At 41.4% G+C, this 17,285-nt stretch overlaps 1 protein-coding gene across 6 annotated transcripts in view; it reads left to right on the top strand.

Annotated features, from left to right (window-relative positions):
- Positions 1-17,285, top strand: part of MAP3K5 (mitogen-activated protein kinase kinase kinase 5) — a 243,106-nt gene that overhangs the window by 21,230 nt on the left and 204,591 nt on the right. The window contains exon 2 of one of the 6 annotated variants that reach the window (XM_058435589.1): positions 2,368-2,463. The exons of the other annotated variants lie outside the window; for them this stretch is intronic. The gene's annotated coding sequence lies outside the window, so the exon portion shown is untranslated. The remainder of the gene's footprint in view (positions 1-2,367; positions 2,464-17,285) is intronic. 6 annotated transcript variants of the gene reach the window in all.

The raw sequence follows: 17,285 nt of genomic DNA, 5'->3' as shown, positions 1-17,285 counted from the left end.
ACCAGCCTGGCCAACCTGGTGAAACCCCCCGTTTCTACTAAAAAATACAAAAATTAGTTGGGCGTGGTGGCACACACCTGTAGTCCCAGCTACTTGGGAGGCTGAGGCAGGAGAATCACTTGAACCTGGGAAGCAGAGGTTGCAGTGAGCCACTGCACTCCAGCCTGAGTGATGGAGCAAGACTCTGTCTCAAAAAATAAAAAAAATAAAAAGGGAGGCCATTATAAAGCCAAATATTTTGAAAACCTATTTTGAAAATCAGCTCTCAGGTTGGAAACATGAAGTTTCCAAAAAGAACATATTTTAAAGTATCGGGTTGTTGAGATAGAGCTGCTGCGGGGTAGACGAGACCCAAAGTGGAGCTTAGCCCATGAGGGTTCTTGGCTTTGCCCAGGAAAGAATTCAAGGGCAAGCCAGAGGTAGAAGAAAACAGCTTTATTGAAGAGGCAGTGCTACAGCTCTGTGACTGCTCCTTCAGAGCACAGCTACCCAGTAGGCAGAGAGTAGTAGCTCAGGGTAGCTTTGCAGTCATATTTATACCTACTTTTAATTGCATGCAGATTAAGGGGTGGTTTATGCAGAAATTTCTAGGGAAAGGGTAGTAACTTTTGGGTCACTAGGTCATTGCCATGGAAAGGGGCAGTAACTCCCTGGTATTGCTATGGCAACAGTAAATTGACATGGCACACTGGTGGGCGTGTCATTTTGTTGTTGACAGCTGCTTCTGCTCTGGCTTTGTTTTAGCTAGTCCTCAATCTGGTCCGGTGTCCAAGCCCCACCTCTGGAGTCAAGTTCTGCCTTCTACCTCAGTACAGAATGGTTTTTGATGGCAGTAATAATAATGATAATAATAATAATGAGATTAGGGTAGTATGTTTTCTGTTTGCAGTAGGGGGACATCAGCTAGGTTTCATTCCTTTGTTTCATGTGAAATGAAAAAAATGCCTTTTTGATTATCAGATGATTGCCTAATACATATTTGTAGCCCAGACCTCAGAGCTGTAGGTTAAGCATCTGCTGTACTCTCCATACCTGCTGGCTGGCCCACAGGAGCCTCAAACGTACTTTCATAGAGAAATTGGTTTCCATCTCTAGTTCCTAACATCACATTAAATTACATCCAGTGTTTAAAACCAGAAATGTGCTTGAGATTCCTTTAATATAATAAGGAGTTGTATACATATTAAGAATATTAACCCTTTGTTTTTAAAAATTTATTTTTCCTTAGTTTTATGTTTATGATAATTTTTTATGTGAATTCTTGACAGATTTTTTAATTAGTCAAAATTATCCCCTTTAAGTGCAGATTCTTGCTTCGTACATATATCTGAGAAGTATTCATTTGTATTTTATTTTATTATTTTGAGAGACAAAGTCTCGCTGTGTTGCCCAGGCTGGAGTACAGTGGTGCCTTCATAGCTCACTGCGGCCTCGAATTCCTGGGCTCAGGCAATCCTTCTGCCTCAGCCTTCCAAAGTACTGGGATTACAGGCGTGAGCCACTGCATCTGGCTTATATTTTATTCTGTAAAGTTTAATATGTTTTATTTTTACACTTGACTCTTACCTCCATCTTGAATTTATTTTGTTGTATGATATAGAAAAAGTAATATGTCTGTATTGAAATGTACTATGATTGATGAGAAGAAACAATTTTTGGGCAAAGTGAAATTTATAAACTTAACATTTCTTTAAATAATACATAGTATTTGGTCATGGCATGGTCTAAAATATATCAGTTATTTGTATGAAAAATCTTTTCCCTTGCTTTTAAGGATTATACTGAAGATAATTTAACCTTTTCTACTTTGCCCAGAATTGCTATTATAAACATTGCACTGTTCTGTATGTATTGTATTATACTGTAATATAATTTGTGAAAGGGGCTTAGCGTTCCCTTTTACCATATGCCTCAGTCCATCCGTTAGGGGAGAGATGCCCCAACATGGTCTCAAAAAAATAAACATGGTCTCTGTCTCAAAAAATAAAAAAATAAAATAAAATAAAAAGGGAGACCATTATAAAGCCAAATATTTTGAAACCTATTTTGAACATGGTCTCCCCTTCCGTTGCAGGAAGAGGCAAACTTAGTAGCAGTCTTTTAGTCACTTTTAGTGTGGCATAGGACTTACTGATGTATATAGTTGCTGTCTATTTTAAACTTCACTTTTTCCTTCCTTCCTCCCTCTGTCTCTTTTTCTCTTCCTCCTTCCCTTCCTCCCTCTCCCCCTTCCCCTTACCCCTTCCCCTTCCCCTCCCTCCCTCCCTTCCTTCCTTCCTTCCTTCCTTTCTTCCTTTCTTCCTTCCTTCCTTCCTTCCTTCCTTCCTTCCTTCCTTCCTTCCTTCCTTCCTTCCTTCCTTCCTTCAGTGCACATTGGTTGGGTCAGCCTTCTGTGCCAGTGCCAGACATCAGGGATAGAAAGTGAACGTGACATGGAGCCTGCCCATTGAATACTCAGTGGTGGTAGGCTTTCCTCTTCCGTCTCCTCACTATTTGTTTTTCTGTTTACTGTTACCCATAACCCGCTTCTGTATACTTCTCTCTTCTATTTTTAAATTTATTTTAAAAATTGAGAGATAACTTATAGACCATAAAAGTAACCATTTTAAAGTACTGTGTACAATTTGGTGGTTTTCAGTAGACTTACAAAGTGTGCAACCATTGCCAATATCTAATTCCAAAACATTTTTAGCACCTCAGAAATAAACCCTGTACCCATTTGCTGTTACTCCCCATATCTCCCTTCAGCCAGCCCTTGGCAACCACTAATCTGCTGTCTCCATGAATTTGCCTATTCTAGGTATTTCTTAGAAGTGGAATCATGCAATATGTGGCATTTTGTGACTGGCTTCTTTCACTTAGCATAATGCTTTCATGCTTCATCCATGTTGTAGCAGGGATCTATACTTCATTCACTTTTCTGGCTGAATACTATCCTGTTGTATGGTGCTTGAACACCTTTTGTTTATCCATTCATCAGCTGATGGACCTTTGGATTGTTTCCACTTTTTGACTGTCATGAATAAACCATGAATATCCATGTCAAGTTTTTGGGTGGACATGATTTCAGCTTGCTTAAGTATGTATCTAGGAGTGGAATTGCTGGGTCATACGGTAATTCAATGCTTAACTTTTTGAGGAACCACCAAGCCATTTTCTTTCTTTCTTTCTTCTTTTTTTTTTTTTTTTTTTTTGACATGGAGTTTCACTGTGTCACCCAGGCTGGAGTGCAGTGGCATGATCTTGGCTCACTGCAACCTCTGTCTCCCGGGTTCAAGCGATTCTCCTGCTTTAGCCTCCCAAGTAGCTGGGATTACAGGCACCTGCCACCATGCCTAGCTACTTTTGAATTTTTAGGAGAGATGGGGTTTCACCAAGTTGTTTAGGCTGGTCTCGAACCCCTGACCTCAAGTGATATACCCACCTCGGCCTCCCAAAGTGCTGGGATTACAGGCGTGAGCCACCATGCCCGGCCACCAAGCCATTTTCTAAAGTGGCTGTACCATTTTGCAGTACCAATAATGAATGAAGGTTCCAGTTTCTCCACATCTTCACCAATGCTTGTTATTATCTTGTCTTTTATTATGTCATCCTAGTGGGTATGAAGTGGTACCTTACTGTGGTTTTGATTTGCGTTTACCTAATGACTAATGATGTTGACATCTGTTCATGTGTTTATTTGCCATTTGTATATCTTTGGAGAACTGTCCGTTCAGATTCTTTGCTTATTTTTAAATTGGTCATTTTATTCCTGAGTTGTAATAGTCTGTATCTATTCTGGATACAAGCCCCTTATCAAATATATGATTTGCAAATATTTTCTATCATCTTGTGGGTTTTCATTTCCTTGATAATGTCTTTTGAAGCACAAAATGTTTTAATTTGGATGAAGTCCATATTTATCTGTTTTTTCTTTTGTTGTTTGTGCTTTCATTGTCTTACGTAAGAAAGCATTGCCCAATTCGATGTCACAGAGATTTACACCTATGTTTTCTCCTAAGAGTTAGATATTTTTGCTCTTAGGTTAGGTCATTGCTCCACTTTGAGTTAATTTTTATCTATCATGTGAGTTAGGGGGCCAGCTTCATTCTTTTGCATGTGGATATCTAATTGTCCCAGCATCATTTGTTGAAAACACCACTCTTTTTGCCATTGGATTTTCTTAGCACCCTTGTAAAAAATCAATTAACCATAAATGTATGAGTTTATTCCCATACTCTCCATTTGATTTCCATTGATCTATGTTTGTCCTTATGCCAGTACCACATAGTCTTGATTACTTTTGCTTTGTATTAAGTTGTGAAATCAGGAAGTGTGAGGCCTCCAGCTTTCTTCTTTTTCAAGACTGTTTAGGCTATTTTGGTTCCCTTGTGTTTCCATATGAATTTTAGGCTTGTTAATTTCTGCAAAAAAGGCAGTTAGATCTTCCTCCTATTTTTAACTGTCCCCGATATTCTTTCTTTTGTCATGACATTTTTTTTGCCTTTTTGTTTCATTTACGTTTCTTGATTTTCATGACAGCTGGACTCAAGTTTTGCTTCTTACCTAGTGACTACTGAACTGATCAGTGAATTGTAGATTGCAGTTTTCAGGTTTTCAGTGTTTTGGGATTTATTGTCATTTATCACAGCCCAGCAGTGGGTGGTTTTCCCTCCTTGCCCTCCTCTCTTCCTTCCTCCTCCTCTCACCCCTCCCGTTCTTTACTCCCCTCTCTCCTCCTTCCTCCCTTCTTTCTCCTTCCTTTCTTCTTTTCTTCCTTCCTTTCTGTTCTTTCTCCTTTATTTCTTTGCTCCTTCCCTCCTTTATGTTGTCTTCCTTCCCTCTTTCTCGTGGGTTTAGTGCTTGTGAATTATGGGTGTTAGTAGACTCTGACTTTGAAATAAATGAGAATCACTACTTACCTTATCTACCTATTACCTAAAACTTAAATATTTCAATGTGGAAAGTCAAAATATTTTTTGATAGATTTATTATAGAGATTTAACTTGTCCTTTGTGATTTAGTTTCTTATGCAAATATATATACATATATGAAATAGAACTTTAGAGGTCATATAATTTATCACCTTATCTAATGCATACATCTACCAAGTGGCTTTTAAATGTGCTTTTATTATGTTTCTATTTTGCCTTGTAAATTTGATAGTGGAAATCTAATGAAACTTCCTAATTTTTGTTAGGATACTGTGTAAAAACTCTGATTTTTTTAAGAAAAAAACTTACAAAAAATTAATTTTCCTGTAATATACTTACTAGTTCATGCTCTTTCTGGAAATAATTCCTGTCTGTAAATATTTCCAGGGTGCATAGTTTAGCATCCTGTGTTTTGCAGAGTACATTTTAGCATTAAGATACAAGATGAAGAAATGGAGTTTATTATAGATTTAAATTGGTCTTATGTTGATCTAATATGCAACCTTCTCTGAAATGTTACCTTGAATTTGGAGATCACACCGACATGCTCTTTGCTGTGTAAATCCTTTAATGACCTCTGTTCCTAACTGCAAATTCTGACTTGTTCAGTTTTGTTGAGCCAGATGTCCTTGTACTCAGTACCCTAAAACCCAGTTATTGGCTGGTATGTCTGGTAATGAAGGGAAGACGTCAGAACTTCAGATAACCTACCCTTCTATTCGTGACCCTGAGTGAATTCAGATAAAGCAGATATGGATGTGTAGAACTGGCAGGGGCCACAGCCTTGAACTACTTGGCTGTGGGATCAGCGGTGCCCAGCTATTCTGGTTTTTAAGTTATGAAGTGTTTCCAGAGGTCATCCTTGTAGGCATTTCTTTACAGAGTTATTGCTTGGCCTTGTTCTGAAAGATGAACTAGAGCCGCAATTCAGAAATTTATTCCATAGAACAGTTGGTGCAGATTTGTAGGCTTAGTGTTTATACACTCAGTCTCCAACTTCTCCCCAGGGTGGGAAGTAGAAGTTGGCTTGGGTTCTGGCTTTACCTGCAGCTTCCATGGTGTTATGCTGTACCAGATAGATTCTTGCACACCTCATGACCTGTGGTGCAGCTGGGATGGCTCTTTGGGAGTTGGGACAATTTCTTGGAATATGTATAATCCAAGCAAGTCCACAAATTATGTCTTCCTAGTGCAGGAATGGAAACTGTATATTTTATGATAAAACTTAGACTGTGGATCTGGGAGACCTGTGGTGTTTAATCTTGGCTCTGCCACTTACTATTTCTGTGTTCTTTCTTCTCTAAGCCTTAGTTTTCTCATCTATAAGGTAGAGATAAAAGCAGTTACTGCCGGGCAAAGTGGCTCACGCCTGTAATCCCAGCACTTTGGGAGGCTGAGCCGGGCAGATCACCTGAGGTCAGGAGTTCGAGACCAGCCTGGTCAACATGGTGAAACCCTGTCTCTACTAAAAATGCAAAAAAAAAAATTAGCCAGGCATGGTGGTGGGCACTTGTAATGCCAGCTACTTGGGAGGTTGAGGCAGGAGATTTGCTTGAACCCAGGAGGTGAAGGTTGCAGTGAGCCGAGATGGCACCACTGTATTCCAGCCTGGGCGACAGAGCAAGACTCTGTCTCAAAAAAAATAAAAAATAAAAAATAAATACATAAATAAGTTAAATTAGCTGCTCATGGTGTTGTGTGCCTGTAGTTCCAGTTATTCAGGAGGTGGAGGTGGGAGGATGTCCTGAGTGTAGGAGTTTGAGGTTAAAGTGAGCTGTGTTTGCACACTGCACACCAAGCAAGGTAACAGAGCAAGACCCCAAAGACCTCTAAAGAAAATAGTTTCTGCTTTATAAGTATAGGCTTATTGAGAAAGTTAAATGAGATCATACACGTAAGGAATTTTGCACAGTGCTTGGCAGGTCATAGATTGCTGGAAGAAAAAGGACTTCACAGTTTGTATAATCCATCATCTTATCTGATGCATGAATCTACCAAGAGGCTTTTAGATGTGCTTTTGTTTCTTTATTGTCTTATACATTTGATTAGAGGGAATCTAATGATGACTTCCTAATTTTTGTTAGGCTACTGTATAAAAAGTTCTCCATTGTCTGCGCATTAGTGGCTACATGGTAGAGGAACATGATCCTGAAAACACGCATGGTAATACTGATCCCCAAAGCAGGTACATGTTCAGAGAGCTGAGAGTTGACCCCGCAGAGTCACTTGTCCCAGCTTCTGAGATGCAGTGAGACAAACACATCAATTAGGGCCAGGAAGTGTGCCTTGAGTTTCAGTTCTGCCTCTTACATAATCTCTCTGCCATGAGAAAGCTGATATCTTAGCATAGTTTTGAGCATTAACTGAGAAAATATATATTAAAGGAGCAGGCCCATAGTGGGTGCTTTGCTAGCATTTATATATTCACAGTGTGGACTTGTGATTTTGAGAGGTCTGTGTTTCATTTTTCTGTTGCGGTATAACCACAAAAAAGTGTAGTGGCTTCAAACAACAACCTGTTATCTCTCACAATTGAGTGGGTTGAGTGGGTTCAACTGTGTGGCTCTTCTGTTTCACATAAACTTGGTTGGGTCTGAAGCCATCTGGGGGCTTGACAAAGCTGGAACGTCCAGTAAGGTTCATTCCCATGACTGGAAGGTGGTGTGGGCTGTCGGACCTCAGTTCTTTTCCATGTGGCCTCTCCACATGACCTGGTTGGACTTCTTGCATGGTATCTGTGTTCTGAGAAGGAGCATTCTATGAGTGAGTGTTCCAAGAAGAAGGACATGGAAGCTATCAGTCTGTTAGGTTTTGATCTCGAAATTCTCAGAACATTATTTTTGTCTGCATCCTATTGGTAAAAGCAGTTACAGCACTAACTCAGACTCACGGGAAGGAGGGTAACTGAATGGGAGAGGGGGCATGTGCATGCACAGGGGTAAGGACTTGATGGGGGCCATCTTTGGAAACATCTACCATGGTCTGAACATTCTTGCATATGTCATCTGGGTGTGCACAGGTACAGGTGGCTGATCAGCAGGGCAGTAGCTTAGTCCATTTTCTGTTGCTTATAACAGGATTTCTGAAACTGAGTAATTTATGAGAAATGAAATTTATTTTTTACTGTTCTGGAGGCGAAGAAGTCCAAGGTCAAGGGGGTGCATCTGGTGAGAGCTTCCTTGTTGGTGGGGACTCTCTGCAGAATCTCAAGGTGGTGCAGGGTATCACATGGCAAGGGGGCTATCTTAGGTCTCTTTTCCTCTTTAGTCACCAGTCCCACTCCTGCGATAACCTGTTAATAGATTAATCCATTCATGAGAGCAGAGCCATCATGACCCAGTCACCTCCTAGGGGCCCCACCTCTCAATACGCCCGTGTTGGAGATTAAATTTCACCATGAGACTTGGAGGGGACACCTGTTCAAATCACAGCAGTAGCTCTCTGCCTGTTTTGCATCCATCAGGTAGCCAAGTCATAGAGGGAAACTGAGGCCTTGAGAACAGTCATCAGATTTTGAAAAAGTAGCAATTGAAATTCAAAATAGAAGGTACCTGAATAGATTCAGCAGGAATAAGCTTTGCATGAAAACTTTTTTTTCCCTCTGTAAATTTTCAGTTTCTATAGATAGGGTGGGTAGAAAACATACTGTCAGAATACTGCACCTGAGACTTTTTGCTAACCAGTCAGAAGAGCATATGCTTGTAAACTGACCTGTTTCCCCACATCTTTGGGTATATTGAGATTAAATGGTTGAACAGAGACAAGACAGCTAAAGATCTACCCTGCTGATGTTTGAAGTGGAGAGGGCAATGAACAATCTTGTAAAAATCCTGTTTACTCATCCAAGACTTCATCTTAGATGACTAGTTATGCAGGAAAACAGAGATGGTTACCTTTTAAAAAGATACACCAGGAGTTCGAGACCAGCCTGGGCAACATAGTGACACCCCGTCTCTACAAAAAAATGCAAAAATTAGCTGGGCATGGTGGCGTGCACCTGTGGTCCCAGCTATTCGAGAGGCTGAGGTAGGAGGACGGTTTGAGCCTGGGGGGCGGAGGTTGCAGTGATCTGTGCCACTGCACTCCAGCCTGGGTGTCTGAGTGAGAGCCTGTCTCAAAATAAATGAACAAGTAAATAATATAAAATAAATAAAAGATACATAAGCTAACATGCATCCGGTATGTATTATTTCATTGCAGCCTTGGAAATAGGCAGCATTTGCCATTTTTATTCTCTAGCTGTGAAGAGGGCAAGGCAATGAAGGGGTGGATTCACAGAGAGTATAAGGGTAGCAATGGTGCTAGAAACCTCCAGGAGACTGGGAGGAGGAAGGGGGAGAGGACTTTCCCCAGGGGCAATGCAGACATTGGCATGTGGTTTATGGACTGCTTTAATTCACCTGCAACCTGCCTGTCCCTAGAGAAGCTTGCAGCAAGCATTCTAGTTTCCAGATAAAGACAGAGGACAGGAGGTGTACTTTCCCTGGTATAATTTCCCTCGGTGCTTTACCCTGTTTAATTCCACTTGGCTTTAGAAACTCAACTAGGAGTTTATTTTTCTTTTTGTACTTTTCTAGAACTAGGCCCTCTTCCCCCCTTACCCTCACACACTCACTATCTTATTTCTGATGCTGCCCGTGGCTGAACCAGTTGAGGCACATGAGCCACCCTCTCTCCCTAATCTTTGTCCATGGAACACCTGAGGGTCATGTGCAAGCATGGGCAGACAGCTCTTGGCTGTGTATCCTATCAAATGTACTGTCTATATTTGGAGAAAGCATGGGTTCCTCTGCTTGGTGAACAAAATGTTTACAGCTTTAACCATACAAAGTCAGGAGCTCTGTTTTCTGTGTGCTCATTCCCATACCCTCTCCCTTCCCATTTACTTCTCTGTCTCTTCTCTATCTCTTTCTTCCAATTTTTCCCTGGCTGGGCATCAGGATAGATTTCCCTTTCTTATTTTTGTCACTTACTCCAGACTGACAGTGTTGTTCTCTGCCTAAAATTAGAAACAAAAAATATTTGCATAACTTTCTGTAGGGTCATGGATTTTAAATTTTAAAAGGCTGCGGAGTTCATTTCAAGATTATGTTGTTCCTTTTTCTAATATTTGGTTGGTGAACAGACACTCTACTCATTTTAATTTTCTGCAGGATTTCTGCCTGATTAGGAGAATGCCCAGTTCTCCCCAAATGCGTTATATCTGCCTTAAACTTTTGACCTTTTCTGGTCTCAAGTGGGCCATTCAGTGGCTTTCCCTTCTTCCCTTCCTTCTCCGTCGCTTCTCTGTGCTGTCTGAGTAGTTGCTATGAAATTACCTTCTGATCAGTGCAGTTTCCTGCTTAGAGTTCACTGGGTTCCTGACTAGCTATGGGAGGAAACTAAATTTGCTAGCACAGCAGCAAAGCCTGTCGAGGTTTGGCATCCATCTGCCTCATCGCAGCCCCTCTCATGAGGCCCCCTTTCTATGACCAGCCCCAGCTGCAGGGTTGCCAGTCTTTTCTCTAATAAAGAGGTCGGGATCTCCTCACCCTGGTGCACATCTGTCCTTCTGTGCTTATTTTCCCATTTTCCCCCTTTCAATTTCTGTAGTTTTATTGTGTTGACAGTTGCTGGAACCACTGATTTGGAATGTGAGAACGATTCCCCCAGGCTCCTGGCTTCTTCCCGGGCTGCATGGCATCCTGCAGGACAGCTCTGGGAACCTTCTCTCCTCCATGCAGCCCTGCCCAGACACCTGGGATCTACTCTTCTGTCTTCCCACAGTGCCTGCTGCATGCACTCTTGCATTTTAGTGGCCAGCCTCCTGGCTGACTATTTGTTTTTTTTTTTTTTTTTTTTTTAAGTTAGGGTCTGTTTTCTTTATTCTTGTGCCCATACTGCTCATATGTAATAGGTACTCTACAAGTATTTGTCCTATTCAGTTCTGGCTGCCATAATCTCCCATAAGCGAAGTGGCATATAAACATCAGCAATGTATTTTCTCACAGTTCTGGAGGCTATAAGGTCCACGATCAAGGCACCAGCAGATTCAGTGTTTGTGAGGGCCCACTTCCTCATAAATAGCTGTCTTCCCTCTGTTATCGCACAGGGCAAGAAAGGAGAGGGATCTCTCCTTTCTGGAGCTTCTCTCTGGTTTTTCGTTTTGTTTTGTTTTGAGACAGAGTCTTGCTCTGTCACCCAGGCTGGAGTGCAGTGGTGCAATCTCGGCTCACTGCTACATCTGCCTCCCAGGCTCAAGCCGTTCTCATGCCTCAGCCTCTCGAGTAGCTGGGATTACAGGCATGTGCCACCATGCCTGGTTAATTTTTGTATTTTTAGTAGAGACAGGGTTTTGACACATTGACCAGGCTGGTCTGGAACTCCTGACCTCAGATGATCCACCAACCTCAGCCTCCCAAAGTGCTGGGATTACGGGCGTGAGCCACAGTGCCTGGCCTGGAGTGTTTTATAAGGGCACTAATCCCATTCATGAGGGTTCCACCCTCCTAACCTAATCACTTCCCAAAGCCCTCACCTCCTAATATTATCACCTTGGGGGGGAGGATTTCAACATATGAATTTTAGGGAACACAAAAATGAGACCTTAGTAGTATTTATTGAATCAATAAATTAACAAAGAATACCATTAATTACATTCAGTGAACGTATGCAAATTAAGGATTTGATCATTTTCATAAATAATACTTCATCTAAGAGCTTTCTTTATTCAGAAAATCTTTTGCCTTTTCTTCTAGTTATGGCCCAAAGAGAGAGCTAATTAATATATAAGATGGCATGTGCCTTGAGATTTATGATAGGATTTACTAGTACTAAATGACTTTATGTTTGCTGTTTCTATAAGGAAAAAAATTGTAGGCTGGTGACACTTATATATATAACTGACTGCTGACTAGTCTTTACTATTTAAGCATGAGATAGCATGTTTATGCCACCTTATTGCAATTGGACTATCCTAATTGAAGACATTAAAAAATACTCTATCACTTTCCACAAGGTGACAGAGGACAAATCAACAAATTGAATAGTGCAATGTGCATTCTGTCCTGCTTTCTTTGGTGTCTGTAAGAACAGGATTCAAAAATTATTTTCATTTCTCTCTTAAACTAATATGGATATTTACCATGATAATAGTAGATAGAACCTATTCTTTGAAAATAGAGGGCTGGGTCCCTTGCGAATGTACTTTGTGAGATCTACCCACTGCCCCCACAACATCGCTCTTAACTCCACTGCCTATCCCAAAACCTGTAAGAACTAATGATAATCCCACCACCCTTGCTGACTCCTTTTTCGGACTCAGCCCACCTGCACCCAGGTTAAATAAACAGCCATCTTGCTCAAAAAAAAAAAAAAAAAAAAAAAAATAGAGGGCTGAGTGCAGTGGCTCACACCTATAATCCTGAGGTGGGCAGATCGCTTGAGCCCAGGAGTTTGAGACCAGCCTGGGCAGTATGGCAAAAACCTTGTCTCTACAAAAAATAGAAAAAATTAGCTGGATGTGGTGGTGTGGGCCTGTAGTCCCAGCTATTCAGGAGGCTGAGGTGGGAGGATCGCTTGAGCCCCGGAGGTAGAGGTTGCAGTGAGCTGTCATTGTGCCACTACACTCCAGCCTGGGTGACAGAGTGATACTCTGTCTCAAACTTTTAACTTTTATATATATATATAGTTTTAGTATAAAGGTTATTTTAGGAAGCTTTCTTCTTTGAAGATTTTCTCAGGATCATATTATTCTTAGGTTACAATGTGGGTTTTTGTTACTGACTTTTGCTTTTTTATCTTTATTGGAACATGGTACATTCATGAATCAACTTCTTGTTCGTCTTTGCCTGTATTGTTCAGCCTATGTTCAGGCACATAATACTTAGTCAATAAATATTTTTTGAATGAATAAGTAAGGCTATATAGAGTAACATTTTACTTTCAAAAGTCTATTCTTTTAGTTTATTTTTTTTTAGACAGTCTCACTGTGTTGCCCAGACTGGAGTACAGTGGCACAATCTTGGCTCACTGCAACCTTCACCTCCCAGGTTCAAGTGATTCTTGTGCCTCAGCCTCCTGAGTAGGGATTACAGGTGCCTGCCACCACACCTGGCTAATTTTTTGTATTTTTGATAGAAACAGAGCTTCACCATGTTGGCCAGGCTGGTCTCAAACTTCTGGCCTCAAGTGATCTGCCTGCCTCGGCCTCCCAAAGGGCTGGGATTACAGGTGTGAGCCGCCATGCCTGGCAAAAAGTCTATATTTAATACAGGTTTGGCACATAGAAACATAGGCAGAAACAGGATTCCTACCGTGAACGTAAGATGTGCAAAAACTCAAAATACGTTTTAATTTTCTTGGATAGACTAACAGTTTTAATCAAGGCAGAATACACTGAAACCTAATAATTGATTCCTTGTAAATTATTACAGTATAAACAGAGCGTTCACTTATGAATTTGTCATTTGCGTCCTGCTAGTCTCTATTTTATTCATTTTTCTAATCCATAGGTAAAGGAGGGGTAAAGATGATTTGCTTCCGAAGTCTAAGAATCTAGATCTGGATTGACTGTCCACACTGCAAAAATGGTTTGGCATGCCACTTGAAAGTGGTTGAGGCGGTGGGCAAGGCCAATGGCTTTTTAAAAAAAATGGGAAACAAAAGATATATTTATGAATTTGAAGTCCTGGAAGAATGTCTCTGAGAGGTATAAATGCAGTGTAAATTCAGAGACTGTTTTCATTTTCATTCAGTTTTCATCATATGTAAAGTTATGAGACTAAAAATTCTATCATGGGAACATCATAAAGGATATAAATTAGTCAAAATAATACAAATGAAAAACTACAAGGCTTTGTTATGTAATGATTTTTTGTAGTGCTCTAAAATATTATATAAGAACAAATTTGCAGGGGCAAAGATTACTTTTAAAAGGCATGAAGATTGTTGAACCTTAAATTTTAGTATGACGTGATGACATTGATCTGCAGCGTATCTAAGAGAAAGTAAAATCAAAATAGCATTTGTTCCTAAATTACCAAAGTGCCTAATGTACTCTCAATATTTTAGCAAAAGTCGTGCATTGGGTGCTGGTATTAAAATAAGCTTTAATTATTTACAGAAAGGCTATTTAGTTATAATACTTTTATATAACTCTCCTATTACCATTTTGCCACTTTAAATGGTTTTATTTTTGTGTTCCCTAAAATATATTCAGATATTTCAGGTATGAAAAGAAGTCTCTAAGATCTATAAAATGAGGCTGGGCACGGTGGCTTACGCCTGGAATCCCGCATTTTGGGAGGCCGAGGCAGGTGGATCATCTGAGATCAGGAGTTCCAGACCAGCCTGACCAACAAGGTGAAGCCCCATCTCTACTAAAAACAAAAAATAGCTGGGTGTGGTGGTGCATGCCTGTAATCCCAGCTACTTGTGAGGCTGAGGCAGGAGAATCGCTTGAACCGGGAGGTGGAGGTTGCAGTGAGCCAACATTGCGCCATTGCACTCCAGCCTGGGCAGCAAGAGTGAAACTCTATCTCAAAAAAATAAATAAGTAAAATAAAATAAATAAATAAATCTATAAAATGAGTTCTCTGATTAATATGCCTATTGATCTTCTCATATTTCTAATTGGTAAACACAGTAATAGAAAGGAATCTTGCTAATTATTATGAACATTATTTACAAATCTGTGATGCTGTCTGTCTAGACAGACAGCTCATAAATTCTTGCTTCCCAACACAGAAACATCTCCCTTGAGCTTATTTCTCCAAAGCCCCAGTCCTGACTCTCTTACTTCCTGTAAACTGTGTTGAAACTGAGATGCTGTTATAGTTGTATTTGGCTGGGTTGCTAAGGAATATCACAATCTTTCCCTGGAACTTATTTTCTTGAAAAGTCCTAGAGGTAAGTATGTAGTCAGAAAATAAACCAAAGCAAAGCATCTCTTGATTATTACACGGGGCTCTTGCTCCACTTCCCAGCGTAAAACTCTGGTGAGCCAGGCTGGGACCCTACGACACCTTCCCTGGGCTAGGTGACTTGAATGGTCTAGAACCAAAGCAGGCCAAAGTCTTCCTAGCAGTTTCTACTGCAGCACTGAAACCTGAGTTTTCTCGGGTGTTCACCCTGATTTGCTGGAAAACCATAGAGATGCTGGAAAGCCAAAATGAGCTTTGCTTCTGGGCCTCGTGTGGTTCTGAAGAGAAAGCCTATGCACACTTGAGAAAGTGTCTCTTGGAGTCTTGGGGTCAGTCTTCCTAATGAGATAGAAGAGGAAAAGGAGACCTTATCCACATGCACCGGGCCATCAGCCCCTCAGTGCTGACAATGCTCTGATAATCTAGAAAAAGTGACTCATGTTACTCACCTAAGTCTTGCAAGTGTCTTTCTCCCATCAGTTTGTGGAAACTGTCTTCTGATGAATCAGCAGGGCCTTTAAGCATCCAATAGTATGACCTTCAGGCTTAATTTTCCTTGACAGGAGGGTAAAGGGGCTGACCACTCCTTTTCTCTTGAAGAATTGTTCTCTCATTATTTAGGAGACTTATGATCAAGAGATGAGTACAACACAGGCAATACCCTTCCGGGAGGCGGAGGTTGCAGTGAGCCGAGATCGCGCCACTGCACTCTAGCCTGGGCGACAGTGAGAGAGACTGTCTCAACAACAACAAAAAGGCAATACCCTTAAGGAGCTTCTAGTCTAGTTGGAAAGACATATTCAAAGAGATCATTTCATTGCACTCTGACTTAGCCGTATAGCATCCATGCCCAGCTTAATGAAAATGACCTACATTTTGTTTTTTTGAGACAGGTCTGGCTCTGTCGTGCAGGCTGGAGTGCAGAGGTACCATCTCAGCTCACTGCAACGTCTGCCTCCCGGGCTCAAGTGATCCTCCCACCTCAGTCTTCCGAGTAGCTAGGACTACAGGCATGCGCCACCATGCCCGGCTTATTTTTGTAGTGTTTTTTTTTTGTTTTTTTTGTTTTGTAGAGGCGGGGTTTTGCCATGTTGCCTAGGCTCGTCTTGAACTCCTGGGCTCAAGCGATCTGCCCATTTTGGCCTCCCAAAGTGTGACAGTGACTTTCAAATACATATTTCTAGCCCATTCTTCTCTCCTTAGCTCCATTTCTACTTTTCCACCAATCTGCTGAACATATTTTTCAACTTCCAACTTTAATGTCATAATTTTTTCCTTTTAACTTACACCCCTTTGCTTACCAGTGATAGTGTTTTCTCTGTAGTCACCCTGACTAGAAACCTCAGTGTCATCTTTGACTGCTTGCTTCTTATTCATCTGTTCATCTGAGTGCCTTCTGTATACAAGATACTATTCTAACCTGTATGGTTACGGTAAGCCTGGAGCAGAGGGCACTTGTCTAGGGAAATTGTCATTAAAAAGTAGCTTTTCAACTTTAACTTTTTTTTTTTTTTTTTTGGAGACAGAGTCTCGCTCTGTCACCCAGGCTGGAGTGTGGTGGCAAGATCATGGCTCACTGCATCCTTGACCTCCCAGGCTCTTAGCTGTGACCACAGGCATATGCCACCATGCCCGGCTAATTATTTTATTTTATTATATTTTTTGAAGAGTCAGAGTCTCACTATGTTGCCTAGGCTGATCTTGAACTCCTGGGCTCAGGCGATCCTCCTGCCTGGGCCTCCCAAAGTGCTGGGACTACAGGCATGAGCCACTGCACCATGGCTGCTTTCCAGCTATTGAATTACAAATTATGTGCTCAAAGGGAGGTTTAGAGGTCTGGGAGAGGAGACCCTGTGTCTGAGGGCCTAGGTGAAGAGTGAGGGGCATTTCTTGGGGTGGCGGAAACAGGGAAGAGCTGAGTTGTGCATGAGGATCTAGGAGGAAGCCAGGGGGCAGAGAGGAGCTGGATGCGGCTGGAGAGGGAGGCAGGAACACAGTTAAGCAGGGCATTAGAGACTAAAGTGAAGGGTTTTCAGCCTCTTTCTAAGCCATTACAGGTTTTTTTCATGTAAGAGAATGCCATCATCAGCTTAGCATTTTTTACAGGATCAACATGAATTTTGTGTTGCGAATGGAGTGGAGTTGCATGCGTTAGGAGACCAGATGGGCCATATAGATAGAGAGGAGTAAATGGACTCAACAGGAAGTAGAATTGATGGGACTTCATGATTCAGTGGATTGAGGAGGAGACGACAGCCTCATATTTCTGGAATGGGCAACTGCGTGAATAGAATAATGGTTTCCCCAACATCCGAAGCATCAAGGTCTTGTCAATGGACCCCAGGAACGTGCCTCAGCCCTGTTTCCTCTGTTCCATCTGCACTGCCATCATTCTTCCCTAGGCTGCCGAGGACCTCCCTTGAGGCATCCTCTGCAGATTTAATCCTCTCTAGTCCAGCACGTGGGTGTC

The sequence above is a fragment of the Hylobates moloch genome, unplaced genomic scaffold, assembly GCF_009828535.3.
Source record: "Hylobates moloch isolate HMO894 unplaced genomic scaffold, HMol_V3 SCAFFOLD_2, whole genome shotgun sequence".
Lineage (NCBI taxonomy): Eukaryota > Metazoa > Chordata > Mammalia > Primates > Hylobatidae > Hylobates > Hylobates moloch.
Note: the sequence above shows the minus strand (reverse complement) of the source record. Positions and strands in the feature narration are given on the sequence as shown.